Source organism: Cheilinus undulatus, linkage group 24, assembly GCF_018320785.1.
Source record: "Cheilinus undulatus linkage group 24, ASM1832078v1, whole genome shotgun sequence".
Classification (NCBI taxonomy): Eukaryota; Metazoa; Chordata; class Actinopteri; order Labriformes; family Labridae; genus Cheilinus; species Cheilinus undulatus.
In genome coordinates this window covers 6,423,592-6,437,480 of record NC_054888.1, presented here as the reverse complement: position 1 = coordinate 6,437,480, position 13,889 = coordinate 6,423,592, and the positions used below count along the sequence as shown (strand labels likewise).

General features: G+C 40.5%; 1 protein-coding gene across 2 annotated transcripts in view; it reads right to left on the bottom strand.

The window, feature by feature from the left end:
* xirp2a (xin actin binding repeat containing 2a) overlaps positions 1–13,889 on the bottom strand; it is a 103,996-nt gene that overhangs the window by 40,909 nt on the left and 49,198 nt on the right. The window contains exon 1 of one of the 2 annotated variants that reach the window (XM_041781784.1): positions 6,125–6,266. The exons of the other annotated variant lie outside the window; for it this stretch is intronic. The gene's annotated coding sequence lies outside the window, so the exon portion shown is untranslated. Of the gene's footprint in view, positions 1–6,124; positions 6,267–13,889 lie in introns of those variants that run through there. 2 annotated transcript variants of the gene reach the window in all.

Below are 13,889 nucleotides of genomic sequence, written 5' to 3'. Positions count from 1 at the left end.
ACTTTATGATACCTAATATCCCTCGGCACATCCCTGCGGATAGCCAATTAAGAGCCGACCACTGATTTTACATTTGACTTTTTCTGCGCTACAAAGCATCATTAGGCAACAGAGAAGGCTCCATTATAACTCGGCTCCCTCCCACACTGGACCTTTTAGCTCTTGGCATGTTCTCTCTCTCTCTCTTTTTCTCTCTCTCCAGGCAACAACACCGTGGGATGAAAGAGGACCTTAAATAGAAATTATTCGCTCTCATTATGTGCTCATGCTGTAACCTTTTGACTTTTGAAAAATCCTCTTCCTTGTTGTGCTTTTCCAATGGGAGCTTACATACTTTCTCCACATGTATGTTTACTAGATAAACTTTGGGCTCAAAGTAAAGGTCGCTTAAAGTTTATTTTATGTTTATTTGAACATCCTGCAGCAGATGCTTCTCTAATACTCATGGAGACGGTGAAGGTCCCTTTGGTTCTATAGTAGTGTGGAGATTAGAGTTAGAGACTCAGTGCTCACTGCTTATATGCAAAGCAGGCTATGTTAATGCTTTGCTCACCCACCTATAGTATCTATATGACAACACTGGCTTGGTATAACCCTCTCCTGGTTTGCATATATCAAAACAAAGGTATCAACACAAACTGTTATAATCTATGTTTCCTGTATTAATCTAGTCTTAACAGCCAATCACCAAGGCTAAAAACTGCAAACATTTGAGGATATTTTCTATGAAATCTGCATGTGGATTCAGGACATTTGGTTGCACTGACAAGGTTCATTTTGCAAAGTTATCACGTTAAGTCTAAAGTTAGTACACATCCAATTAGGAAGAAAGTGATTCCCAAAACTGACCCAAGTTTAACTGTCTTTGCTTATTCTTTGATGAAATGCACAGACTCTAATTCTGACTAATTAACATCATTTAGGTTGTTGTAATCACTGAAAAATGTATGATTTAGCTGAAACCTTTAAGCTAGGTCAGTTTGACAAATATGTAAACCTAATCTGCCTTTGTGGGGAGGAAGCCAAGTTAAAAACGGGTAGGAAACAAAGGATTTCTCCAAAACCACCTGTTTTCCCACTATTAATTCAAACTTTCACGCCACATTGAGTGTCCAGTATGTTCCAAAGTCTGAGAGTCCCAGGAATGCAGTTCAAGCTGTAGAGTTTTCAATAGTGGAGCTCTCTGTCTAGTCAATATGCAGCAGGAGAACGTAAGTGAGTGTATTGTTGGGGCTTGACAAACTATAGATCAATTAATACACAATAACAAGAATATGTTGTGCTGTTTGAGTATGGGAAAATGTCACCTAACCAGCCAACCAGTTAACCCATCAACTGACCGACCACCAAAACAACCAACCAACAAACCAGCCAACAAGCTAACCCAACAACCGACCGACCACCAAAACAACCAACAAACCAGCCAACCAGCTAATCCATCAACTGACCAATCACCAAAACAACCAACCAACAAACCAGCCAACCAGCTAACCCAACACCTGACCGACCACCTAAACAACCAACAAACCAGCCAACCAGCTAACCCAACACCTGACCGACAACCTAAACAACCAACAAACCAGCCAACCAGCTAACCCAACACCTGACCGACCACCTAAACAACCAACCAACAAACCAGCCAACCAGCTAACCCAACAACTGACCGACCACCTAAACAACCAACCAACAAACCAGCCAACCAGCTAACCCAACAACTGACCGACCACCTAAACAACCAACAAACCAGCCAACCAGCTAACCCAACACCTGACCGACCACCTAAACAACCAACAAACCAGCCAACCAGCTAACCCAACAACTGACCGACCACCTAAACAACCAACCAACAAACCAGCCAACCAGCTAACCCAACACCTGACCGACCACCAAAACAACGAAACAACAAACCAGCCAACCAGCTAACCCAACACCTGACCAACCACCAAAACAACCAACAAACCAACCAACCTACCCACCTGCCTGCCAACAACCAACCAACCAATCAAAGTACCTACCAACCTGTCTACCTACCTGCTAACAAACAACCAAACAACTGACCTACAAACCAACCAGCCAACCTAAACAACCAACCAACCAACCAATCAACCAACAAACCAACCACACAACCAACCAACCAACCAATCAACCAACCAATTAACCAACCAACCAACCAACCACACAACCAACCAACCAATCAACCAACCAATTAACCAACCAACCAACCAACCAACCAACCAGCCAATTAACCAACCAACCAACCAGCCAACCTAAACAACCAACCAACCAACCAATCAACCAACAAACCAACCACACAACCAACCAACCAACCAATCAACCAACCAATTAACCAACCAACCAACCAACCACACAACCAACCAACCAATCAACCAACCAATTAACCAACCAACCAACCAACCAACCACACAACCAACCAACCAACCAACCAGCCAATTAACCAACCAACCAATCAACCAACCAACCAACCTACCTACCTACCAACCAACCAACCAACCTACCAACCAACCTACCTACCAACCTATCTACCAACCTATCTACCTACCTACCTACCTACCTACCTACCTACCTACCTACCTACCTACCTACCTACCTACCTACCTACCAACCAACCTACCTACCTACCTACCTACCTACCTACCTACCTACCTACCTACCTACCTACCTGCTACCAACCAACCAACCAACCTACCAACCTACCTACCTACCTACCTACCTACCTACCAACCAACCAACCAACCAACCAACCTACCTACCTACCTACCTACCTACCTACCTACCTACCTGCTACCAACCAACCAACCAACCAACCTACCAACCTACCTACCTACCTACCTACCAACCAACCAACCTACCAACCTACCTACCTACCTACTTACCAACCAACCAACCTATCTACCTACCTACCTACCAACCAACCACACAACCAACCAACCAACAACCAACTTATCTACCTGCTACTAACCAACCAACTAACCTACCAACCTACCAACCTACCTACCAACCTACCAACCTACCTACCTACCTACCTACCTACCTACCTACCTACCTACCAACCAACCAACCTACCTACCTACCTACCTACCTACCTACCTACCAACCAACCAACCTACCTACCAACCTATCTACTTGCCAACTGCAGGTAGGTGCCATGCTGCTCAGAACATACTGGACTATATAATGACAAAGAAAAGGCTGAAAAGGATTGATGCCACTTTTTAATTGCTTTCTCCCTGCTAAGGTCATAACCCTGCTTGTAAAGAATACTGGGACAGTAAATGAATCCTGTGGGTGGACTTAAGATCAGTTAAAGAAAACAAACAAGTGTAACCAACAGTGTTATACAGTAGCTAACCCGGTGTACTTATAGATTAATTTAATTGTTATGTGTGAGGGTAGAGTAGGTCTAAATACACCACATTTCCACTGAGTTCCACAGTGATGTCACTGAATCATGATGTTAAGCTATTTATTAAATTAGAGCCTAATTACCATACTATAGCTAATGGATGCACAAACGTCACATGGCAACAACAGACTAAAAGAGCAACACAGTTACACAGAAAGTAAACACTGTGGACTTTGCTGGATGAAGTAGAAATGATCACAAAGGGAGAAAAACCGAACCTTTTTTTCCTTTGAAAGACTGTTAAAAGTAGAGCTTATGTACCAGGGCGACTCATATTGTTGATTTTACAGTAGAGTTTGGTAACCACTGTTTCCTGAGTGTTTAGTAGCTTAAAACAGTAAACTAAATACAATCCTGATTTGTGTGGAATCAACAATGGAAATCATTTTTCTAGTTTTGCAAGGCACTTTAAGAAATAGAAATCATAAAATGCATTAAAATATTATGGAAATGTTGTGGCTTTGAATTAAAACTAGGTTAGGCTTAGTCAGTAAAAAGGTTAAGTTTAGGGAAATGTGGCTTTAAATTAAAACTACGTTAGGTTTAGGCAGTAAAAAGGTTAAGTTTAGGGAAATGTTGTGGCTTTGAATTAAAACTAGGTTAGGTTTAGTCAGTAAAAAGGTTAAGTTTAGGGAAATGTTGTGGCTTTGAATTAAAACTACGTTAGGTTTAGGCAGTTTAATGGTTGGGTTTAAGAAAATGTTGTGGCTTTAATTTGAAACTAGGTTAGGTTTAGGTAGTCAGTGGTTAGGTTTAGGGAAATGTTGTGGCTTTAAATGAAAACTAGGTTAGGTTTAGGCAGTAAAAGGTTAAGTTTAGAGAAAAGTTGTGGCTTTGCATTCAAAATAAGTCAATGATTTGTACATGGGATACAGACCGCAATCGCCAATGTTCTAAGAGGAAAATATTAAGTCTGGAAATAAATAGTATCCTAGAGGATGTGATACGGGCCAGCCAATCAAAGAAAAGGAAAAATTCGGTGGAGTGATTTGATTTTGTTTACCCGTCCAAATGCTCCAAGTGGGCTTTAATACAGACACCATGTGACAAGAGCATGCCCTGCTCATCCCGCCAAATTTAGCTTTCTGCTACATCTGGCATGTTAGTGTAACCAATAACCCATCATGGAGAGAAATAGACTGCCATAGCCTCTGAAAATAAACAGGGGTTTTTAACTTCCTATAAATATGGGTCAGAAATCCAACACCCAATACCCACCCGATGACAGAAACACAAGGATAATGCCCTCATTCATCACCCCAGATAAATTTTGAAGTCACAGTCTGGAGCTGTCAGGGGGGTTATGATGCTGGGAGAGCAGTGACAACAGCACTTTGGATATCTCTGGCTTCCGAGAACGGCATGCCGTATGCAAAGCTGCCATAACATGAGGATGAGGTAACCGGGGCTCCGACGACGACGGGGAGAAAATAGACCCACTCAGCATCATGTTCCCTTAGTGACAGGGAAGAGGGGAATAAAAGGAAAGAAAACAAAGTAGAGTAACTTCTAATGAGATTATATTTTCAAAGATTTTTAAACTTGTTTCGCCATCTCCCAGTGCAACTGCTAATTAAAAGTGGCACCACTGGCGTCTAATTAGCATAAATAATAAAATGCCCAAACACAATGAAGGACACATCGCTGTGTCAGGCTTACGCTTATAACCTGCACTTCTCTTCAAACGGAGGGAATATTAGATTGCTTAGAGTCTTATTTACCCTCACGCTGGCTATATTTCTCCTCCTCTGAGAGTCTTAGCTCCTTATCTCTTAAGAAAAAAGTGATGGCACCGAGCACTGGGAGGGTATAAAAGAAGTCTGAGAGGCGGGAAAATGTAGACAGCGAAGGTCCACATTGCTGCTATATCGAGCAAACCTTAGGGGCACTGACCTCGCTGTCACTGCTGCCTGCACTCCTAGCTAGGACAGGAGAGGTGAAGGGCGGCGCGGGGTGTAAGGGCATCGGAGAATTTGCTTTTGCAAGAAAGAGGAAAAAAAAGAGTGGTTTTAGAAGTTGAAGGGCACGGGAAAAGCAGCATGGTGTTAGCTCAAAGCTAAATCCAGGCCTCATAGATCTGTGTCAAGCCGAGGCCGTCCGCTAATCACAGAGGTGTCACCCTCCCCGTACAACAGAAGCCTTAAGCAACCCAATTTTCTCTTCATTACTTACTGACCAAAGCTTTTTGGGCCGGCGAAGGGGGTTTGACAGGAGAGCCAAATCGAGCTACACTAATTGAAATGTCAGGCGTGGAGGGCGATTTCTTCCCTTTACCGACCAAAGCAAAACAGGCACAATAATTGAGCTGTCAAATCTATCAACGTAACTTCTTTACATGGAGACGGGAGTGCCCTCGGGTGCTTCCTTATGACACGCTAAGCACTTTGTCTCCTTTTTGCTACGCTTTCAGAAAGATCTGGTGCTTGTGTCTGGTGGAAGGAGGCAGGATTGGGCCCACGTATGTACAATACACTCTAATATCTCATCTATTATGAAGCCAAAGCACTGATGTTACACAGCTTTACCTAATTCCAATTTTAAACCAAAGATGCCTCAGCCTGTGCGCATCAAAACTATTCATTATCAGCTGAAATGTCATCTGCCATTTCCAATCTGTCTCCTTCCACTTGTGCTTTAGTGACAAATCACTCTCAAAGAGCTGCAGCTTACAAGAGCTGATAGTCCTTCTACGTCTCTTACCTTCTTTGACTGTGTAGGCTGCTGCAAACCAAGTACAATCCCAAAGAATAGAAAAAGAGGCCTTGGATCTTCAGAAGTCTAAACAGGCTTGCATAGAGAGCAAAATCCCAGGCAGAGACAGGCAGTGAGGCTTGGAGACCAGCTCCAGCAGTGTGAGGCCCAGGCATCCAGTGACAGCTGATTTTATTTTAGAAGCTCCCCTTCGTAAAAAATAGGAGGAGGGAGAGTACACGGAGGGGGGTAAGTGGATGTGGGTTGGCCTTTTTTTTCAGTATCGAGTATCGAGGTACCCAACATGCCCTTAACCTTATGTCACAGCAGGCTTATGGAGGCGCACGTCCCACACTGGGAGATGGGAAATAGACACTGGGTTCATCCTTCATTTAAGCTGCAGAGAGCATCTGGCATTTGGAGTCAGTGCTTGTTAGCACGTTAAATATCATGGCATTTAATGATTCAGCACTCACATCAAGGTTTGATGTCATTTAAGTTGCTTTAAGGATAACATATACGTACACAGAAGCATGTAAAACCTCAAGAAGTGAAAATTAGCATTCAATGCTAACAACAAAACTAAACAAAATAAATACAATGCCTAATTTTTGGGATACAACCTGTTCTGCATGTCCAAATTTATATTTTTTAGGCAATGAGTTGATTCAAACCACTGTTGTGTCTGTATGTTTAAGCAAAACAGCCAAGGTATTAGCCTAGCTTAGCTTAGTATTAAAACCCTCATAATGCAGGCTTAGTCCCAAAGAAACAGTTCCTGTTCATGACTCAATCTCAGGCCATGTCTTTGTGTAACTTTGTAGTGAAAAAGCTAATAAAGTAAGGCTAGGGTTAGGCTTCAAGTCTTTATGCTAAGCTAAGCTAATCAGCTGTGATGGGACCACTACAGTATAAAAGTTAAAAAAAAAAAAAAAAAAAAAAAATACTTTGCTCCCGAAGACATAGCTGTTATGTAACTGACACTAAAACTTTTTTTTTTTTAACTTGGAAAAAGAGGTGCTACCCCCCTTGCGTCAAGTCATCATGCAAAGCTAAGCTAATAAACTGTTAAAAAAGACCGATACAAGAACACCCTAATTCCTTCTCCAAAAGGAAATAAGTTTTGTTATATAACCCATTCTGAAACCGAGTATCTTTTTACCATTTCACAAGAGCTGGCTGTTTCTCCAGTGCTCTAAAATGTATGCTAAGCTAAGTTATGCTAATCAGCTGCTAAATCGGACTACTTCAACAAGTCCCATCCCAAATTCCTAAAGAAATAACTGCAGTGTGTCAGTCACATTAATGCAGTTTTTATGAACACTGAAGTGGCCAAGGATGATTGTTTCATTCTGCTTTGTCCTTATGCTAAGCTACGCTAACAGTCTTCCATCACAAAGACAGCACAAGCAGTTCCTTCTCCTATTCCATAAAAAATAGTTCCTTTTAGTACCTCATACTAAACCAAAGGCGGTCTTGAACTTCAAAGGAACCAACCAACCAAGATTGGCTGCTACCCTCCTGTTTCCTTATGCTAAGCTAAGCTAATTAGCTTCTATAACACACCAGTACAGTCTGTCCCAACTCCATTGCCTCTCTGGAAACAGCTCCTGTTACTTAAGTTGTTTTAAAATCAAATAGTATTTGAAGTTTAAAGCAGCAAAGACTGGATGCCGTCTCATGCAAGACCCCCCTACTTCAAGTCCTGATGCTAAGCTTAGCTAATAACGTGCTATAAGACCTCAGCATAGGAAGTCCAACCTCCTTATGCCAAAAACCAAAATTCTGAACATATCTGAGGGTAAGACCTTAATCATTTTCAAAATATGTAAAGTAACAAAGGCTGTTAATACGTCTCTGTTCAGTCCCTATGCTAAGCTAAGCTAATTAGCTGTCATAACATACTGGAACAAGACATCCTAACAACTTATCTCTAAGAGGATTTTTTTTTTTTAAACTAATGCCGAAACAGGATCTTTTGTGAACTCTGAAGTAACCAACTCTAAACTCTTGCCCCCTACTTCAAGCCAAGATGATAAGCTAAGCTAGTCAGCTGCTATAACACACCAGTATTGGTAAACCCACCCTCTATATCCAAAGACAAACATCAGCAGTTTTCAAAGTGTGAGGCAGGCCTCCCCTGGGGGGCACAACAGGACTTCAGGGGAGGCCTGGAACCATAAAACTCTGCTGTGTGGGGCAAAATGGACAGATTTACAGTTGCTATAGAGTTACTATTTAAGTTAGGATTTTATGTGCATTGGTCCTAATGACGCTGAACAGTCACAGTATTTAATCTGCAGATGTTCAAGCTGATGACCGCATAAGGCAGTTTAAATCCAGGGGTCATATTGAGACAAAGCACAAAGTCTAGTGACCAAGTTGGGGCACAGACAATGATCAAAAGTGAGTACCAGGCAAGGCTGAAGGTCAAGGGTCATCTGCAGTTATGCAATCCTGAATCTACTGCATCGATGCAACCTTATAGTTCCCACTAAATTAGAGTGTCATAATCAGGTAGTGTTGGCAATAAGTTCATCTGGGATGGACGTTTAAAGACATATGCAGACTTAAATATCATTAATATAAAAATGTAAAAAAATGTTTAAAGATAAGACATAAATGTTTGAAAATAGCATTTTTTCTTCTTGTTCTTAATGGGGGTGGGTTCCATGAAATAAATAATTCTCTTTTAGGGAGGCTCACTCATCCACACTTTGAATAGCCCTGTTCTAGATGTATCTTGTGCTAAAAACTGAAATCTTCTTGGACATTGGAGTGACAGTGGCTTACTGTACCTCCCTTTTTCAAGTCATTATGCTAAGCTAGTCAGCTGCTAAAGCAGACAAGTACAAGAAGTCTTTATTACTTTTCTCCAAGAGGAAAACCGCTTCTATGATGTACCTTATGCTAAAACAGAATCTTTTGTGAACTTGGGAGTGACCAACTCTGAATGTTTGCCCCCTGCTTCAAGTCCTGATGCTAAGCTAAGCTAATCAACCGCTTTTACAGACCAGTATAAGAAGCCCTACTACTCAGCTAAACAAAGAAAACCTTTGATATGTCACTTGTACTAAAGCCAAATCTTTTTCTGAAATTTTAAGTCACCAACCCTGGATGTGTGCCCCCTACTTTAAGTCCTAATGTTAAGCTAAGCTAGCTAGCTGCTATAACACACCTGTATTGGTAGTTCCTACATCTGCAGACAAACTTTCTGAATGTACCTCAGGATAAAACCACACACTTTTTGGACATTGGAATGACAAAGGCTGGCTGCAACTCTGCTTTTTGCAAGTCTTTATGCTAAGCTAAGCTAATCAGCCTCTATCAAACCAGTATAAGCAGCTCCAGCTACTTCGCTGTATTTCATGCTAAAACAGGATCTTTTGTGAACTTTAAAGTGACTAGCTCTGAATGTTTGCCCCCTATTTCAAGCCATGGTGCTAAGCTAAGCTAGTTAGCTGCTAAAACACTAGACTAGTGGTAGTCCAACCCCTTATACACAAAGACAAACTGTCTATACATAACTCATGCTAAAAAACAAAAACTTCTTGAATAAACACTGGCTGTACCTTCCTTTTCAAGTCGATATGCTAAGCTAAGCAAGGCTAATCAGCTGTTATGGCAAACTAGTACAAGAAGTCTTGACTTGGTTCCTACTGCTTCAAAGTCTGATGCTAAGCTAAGCTATTTTACTCTTATTAGGCCTGTATTTAAAGTCGCAAGACCTATCTCCTCATGTAATATTTCCTGTCTTGAATGTTGTTTTAAACCAAATAACCTGTAACTTTGTAGCCAAGCTTAGCCGCAGGTCTTTTTGCTAAGCTAAGCTAACCAGTTGCTGTTTCCAGCCTTGTGTTTGCCATACAGATATAAGATTGGTATTGATCTTCTTATCTTACACTGGGAAGAAAATCTATTTAGCATACATCCTAAAATGTCAAACCATTAGTTTAAAATAGATGGCTGGGGATGGAATTGACCTGTCCAGGTCATACTCATAAGCCATATATGATCCTGCTGCTCTGCATTTATTATTGATTATTGATTCGTGTGGTCAGCATTGCATGTTATAACTGCCTCTAGATCAATGTTTCCTCTCATATGTTATTTCTAAAAGAAACAGGAGTTCAACATGCTTACACTTCTCCTAGTACAAGTCTGAAACACAGCCATGAAGCCATCCGGTTTGATTTTTTCTCAGAGAATTTCAAACGTTCCTCCTGGAGGAGCAGACTGTACCTTTCCAGGTGAAACCTTTGCTCCCTTTAGAAACCCATCTTGCTACTTAATTCCTCCCTTGAAGAAACCTTTGAACCTTTAGAAAGGCTCTTCAGATGGAAAGTGTGGTAGTTCAACCAGCGGTAAGTGGGAAAAATTCAGCGCTGTGCCTGCTGTGCCGAAGCCTGAGAGAACTGAGCCGGAAATCTTTAACGATCAAGGAACAATCAAGAGGGTCATCACTGGAAGATTGGACTCCGTATTGTTATCTGTTTTTTCTCAGTACTTTCTTTCTGGCCTTCTTTTTTCAGACATATGTTAGCCTAGAGCAAAGGCAAAGGTCCTCTTTGAATCCAGTGACCTTATGTTTGAGTCTGATCAGCCCTGGGCCTTTCATTCACTCCTCCTCATCCTTCATGACAATGCAGAAGAGAATCAGGCGTGTGTACCGCTGCAGGAAACCATTGATTCCCATTCTCTCCATATTTGCAGTGATCATGACTGTTTACCGACCCCACATATGAAACACAAGGTGTTCTCAGGGAGCCCACCCCGCGAGGCGCCATTGGCAGCACATCGACCAGAGGGAGAGCGTCGTTATCAAGTTTGTAGAGAGGCTGCTCTCAGCTGATAATCCCACTGAAATTGCACATGGATTTCCTGTTCCTAAAGAAGAAAATAAACATACCCTGGTAGAATACCTAATGAAGTGACCTCAGAATATCCCTGTGCACATTCAAAACTAAAATTTACTCTCAGGAGAAACCGTGCTGAATGTGATTGTCTTACCTGCTGAATGAAATTGTAAATAAAGAGATTCAAAGTTTAATTTTGCATATAAATGAAGCCAGCACAGTGTATTCAGATTGGGAAGTCATTGAAAATCAGGGCCTGAACTACCACTCCCAGAGCCTTTTTTTAATCAACAAGGGAACATCACGATTTTAATTTCACTTCATCAGAACTGAAAAATTGTGCAACACGTAAGTAAGCAGCATACAAGCAGTATTTGTATGTTACATTGAAAACATTATTCTGCTGAACCAAATCTTATAATTTATCTAAACTAATAGACAACATATAAAAGCTAAGCCTGGTCTGTGTATAGGGGATGGCAGGCCTGTGTAAGAACATAAGTCCAGAAAAAGTAAATATAAGTTTACTGTCTTGTATTATGGTATGGTATAAAATGAATTGTATCTTGTCATGTCTTGTTGTGTTGTATCTTGCTTCACCACATCATTTCACATCTTATCATATGGTATTATTTGGAATCACATGGTACCTGGTTGGGTTGGGTATTATCCAGGATTGCATCCTGTCATATCATATTGTATTGCACCATATTGTATTTCACAGTTCTGTATCCTATTTCACAGTTCAGTGTGATATGATATGTAGTAAATTGTGTAGTATCCTTTGGTATCATATCATGTAATGTCATATCATATTATTTCATAGCATGTCATGTATCGTGTCGTGTCATGTCATGTCAAGTCATATCATATTATGTCATATCATGTCAAGTCATATCATATCATGTCATATCATATTATGTCAAAGCGTGTCATATGTCGTGTCGTGTCAAGTCAAGTCATGTCATGTCATGTCATATCAAGTCAAATCGTATTATCTCAAAGTGTGTCATATGTTGCACGTGTCAAGTCATGTCATTTCATGTCAAGTCATATTATATCATGTCATATCGTATTATGTCATAGCAAGTCATGTCTTGTCGCGTCACGTCAAGTTATGTCATGACATCGTATTATATCAATATCATATGTCATGTCATGTAGTGTCCTGTTGTGTCATTTCAAGTCATGTCAAGTCAAGTCATGTTATGTCATGTCAAATCATATCATGTCATGTCATATGTCATGGCAGGTAATATATCATATCATGTCAAGTCATATAATATCATGTCATAATGTATTGTCATAGGGTGTCATATGTCATGTCGTGTCAAGTTAAGTTATGTCATGTCATATCATATTATGTCATAGGGTGTCATATGTCATGTCTTCGTGTCGTTTTAAGTCATGTCAAGTCATGTCATGTCATGTAATGTCAAGTCATATCATGTCATATTATGTCATAGCATGTCATATGTCGTGTTGTGTCAAGTCATGTGATGTCATGCATAGCTACATTTATGGAACAGATTTATATGACATTGTATCACATTGTAGTGTATCGTATAACATCATGTTGCACTAGCGTATCTAATATCGTATTCAGTCATATTGTATCGTGTCAAACTTTATTCCATCCTATTTTACAGTGAGGTATGATATGGTATGGTATCATTTAGCTTCATGTCCCGCCTTACAGTATCATGTTGCATCTTATGTTATTGTACCAAGTTGCATGGTTCTGTATTATATAATACTGTATTAAGTCGTATCTTTAAGTATGCATCAAATCGTATTGTATCTTATCACATCATATTGATCGTAGCATAACTTAACTTATTGTATCAGATTATGTGGTACTGTATAGTGTCATTATATCCTCTTTTACAGTATGGTATGATATGATATGGTATCATTTGGCATCATGTCCTGTCTAATAGTTTCAAGTTGCATCACATCGTATCGTATTGTATCACATCGTATCGTGCTGTATCATGTCCTACCGTGTCGAGCTGTGTTGTATAGTATTGCATTGTATCATATCGTTTTGCATGTATTGCATTGTTTCATAATGCATTTATTTGATCATACCTAAAAAAAGGAAAGCAAATAAACACTTCAGCTTGTGACGTCAGTGGAAAATCAAAAGCCATCAGAGTGCTGGAGTTTGTCTGTTTAACAATGTTGAGAAATCTTGAGATTAATTCAAGGAATTGATTTGGAAAGTACACATTTCCTCAGACGAAAGCTATACAATAACACATATAGAGAGAGTATTGTTTCCTCACATAAGCCTAAATCAATACAGAACAAATCATCAATTTTCAAACATCAGTCATGCCATAAACACTGATTAGTGTCCCATAACAGCCACTGTAGGGATCACATCTGTGACTGACAGGAGGAAAATCTGTTTTTTCCTCAGTAAAAGAATATAAAGACATCAACATTTGGCTTCCAAACCTGGGAGGAGATTAATGAAAACAAAAGCAGTCTTTTTGGCATATTCAGTTCCAGTTGGCAGCATTTGCACACTTTGAGGAATTCTCATGGGCCGTGTGTGTCTGACGAGTTTCGTCAGGCCCAGCCGGATATAAATATGTACACACAGCTTTAAATAATATAACAAAAGAACATGTCCGCTGTAGTTTGTGCCACAAAGCCAGATAGGGTTGCATGGTGGTGATTCTGGCGTAATATGAGAGGAAAAAAAGTAAACAAGGCTGCCTGTTTTGAGAGAGCAGCAGCATGGAGATTTAGAGGTGAGCTTTGCATCTGTTTAAAGCACAGTCGCTCCGTCACCGTGCTTTATTTAAACATGGTGGCTTTGCAGAGAACAGCTCCTATAGCCCCGTCCGTCAGTCATCTGACCTGGCAGACAATGCAGCAAATTGCATGACGACTTGTCAGCAAAGACA